We start from the raw sequence: 2405 nt of genomic DNA on the forward strand, positions 1-2405 counted from the left end.
TCCCTAGCCACACTCAGTTCCAAAGCTGCCGTGTTTTAGATATTACTATAGCAATATCCCATTTCTCTGTCCCAGTTTTCTGTCTGAGTGCAATTGCTCGTGCTATAACAGAATCTGTGGTAATATATGAAGAAAATGGTATCATCATCTTCTTGGCTTCTGGTGAGAACCGTGTACTGCTTCAACCCCTGGTAGAAAGCAGAAAGATAGCCAAGCACTTGCAGGGAGAGAGTGGGGAGGGGGAGAGAAGTGACAGCTAACTGGTCCCATGAAAAATATAATGTATTTGTCAGGGTGCCACCTTACCCCACCTCTGCTTGACCCAAATATCTCTCACAAAGTCCAGGACTCCAACTCTGCTACACTGAGGAATTAAGTTTCCAACCCATGCTTTTGGAAAACACACTTGAACTGTAGCAGTGTCTTTAAAGAAATCTGTCCATTTAACCAAGGTTCACAAATTTGTGAGCAAAGAAGATATGTTCATAATAGTCTTATTTTTTACTTCCTATGGGATCTATAAAGATGTTAGCTCTTTAAGCTCACTTTGATTTTTTTTAATGTTCCTAATTTTAGCTTACAAAAAAACCCTTTGTCTCTGAGGTAGTCTGTGTCATTGCTATCAACGATTCAGTTGACCACTACTTCCAACAACTTTGTTGAATCCTCCAGTAAGTATTAGTTACGTCTTGATTCTATTAAAATACTCTGTGTGGATCATCACATCTACAAATGATTAGAACTTTCTCTTTTTTCTTCTAATTCATACACCTTATGAGTATTATGATTAATTTAAAAATGGTATGATGGGACAAAAAGAATAAAACTCAATATGTATTTTAAAACTTTATTAAAACAAAAGAAGGAATCAACATCTGAGTGGTTTTAAATAAGTGTGGGCAACAGCAAAAGTAAATTCTATCTAAAAATAATGTTAACAGAGAATAAAATCCTAAAATATCCAGGTTGATATCAACAAGCCCATGCTTGAAGTCTCTTTCTCTGCTTTCTTCTCCCTCACTCTCTCATTCTCTCACTCTTACTCTCATCCACATTCTTTAGTGGTACTTGGGCTTTTGAACTCAAGGTATCATGCTTGCTAGGCTAGTGCTCCACCACTTAAACCACAACCTAGTCCTTTTTTTTTTCTTTAGTTACTTCTCAGGTAAAGTCTAGTGTTTTTGACTGGGCTGGGCTCAAATCAAGATCCTCCTAACCATGGCTTCCCTAATAGCTGAAATCACAACTATACATATTATGCCTAGTTTATCAGTTGAGATGATGTCTCAATAACATTTTTGCCTGGGGTGGCTTTGATCCTCCATCCTCCCAGTCTCCACCTCCTGAGTAGGCTTGTTTCTCTCTTGATTCATGGTTTCTATCTTGACTAACAGAAGGTAAGTCTGAATCCTTAATCTCTGGACAATTACTCATTTGTCATCGCAACAGGGATTTCCCTAATTCATCATTTCAGCTCATAGCCTTGTAAGCTCCCATTCTTGTTGTAATCATCTTATGTGGTTTTCATGAGTGCAGATTCTTGGCATCAACTAGAACTTGACAAATAAGAATTTTTATTGGTAGTTCTTGAGCATCTACTAAGTTAGAAACTCAGTCTTCTTGAGAATTATCAGGGTGGGAGAAAGAAAAGAGACCCTAACCTCCAAACAAAGGAATGTACTCCAAAAGCCTGGGCCTGGTAGCCAGGGCTGGGGAAGAAGAAATGGTTTATTTTCCCTGTACTCCATCCAACTGCCTTAAAATTCTCTATGGCACATACACGTCTACTTTATAATGAATGCCCATAACACACCTTCCCACCCAGATCAAGCCAGGTCTGGGGAGAGTACCAAAATGATAGTGTTGTTCTTCCTGGAAATAATAGAATCCTTCTCCCAGACATGATTCCTAAAAATTAGGCTTTGGAGTTATCAGGGACTCCTGACACAGTAAGGAAGGGTGGAGCTTCAGGAAGGGGAGACTAGAAGGCACCATACCACTGTAATTCCATAGAAGAAACACAATAAATGCAGAACAAAGCAAAACTCCTGCCATATCCAGGCTCAGCAGCTTCACATGTCCACTGAAGTATTATTGTTAGTCTAAACAAAAATCTCATAATGAGTAACAAAAGGCACTTCTCAAAAAATAAACGTTTTTTTAAATTCATTTTGTGTCCTAATAAATTCTAAAAATGGCTGCAATACAAATAGTAGAGCCACACCCACCTCACACAGACCCATCTAGAAATTTACAGTTTTCACTCTTTTAAAAGCCACATGTAGGGGCTGAGAAGTTGCCTCAGTGATAGAGCGCTTGCCTTGCATGCATGAGGCCCTGGGTTCGACTCCTCAGCACCACATAAGCAAAAAGAAAAAAGCCGGAAGTGGCGCTGTGGCTCAAGT

The sequence above is a fragment of the Dipodomys ordii genome, unplaced genomic scaffold, assembly GCF_000151885.1.
Source record: "Dipodomys ordii isolate 6190 unplaced genomic scaffold, Dord_2.0 Scaffold39, whole genome shotgun sequence".
Classification (NCBI taxonomy): Eukaryota; Metazoa; Chordata; class Mammalia; order Rodentia; family Heteromyidae; genus Dipodomys; species Dipodomys ordii.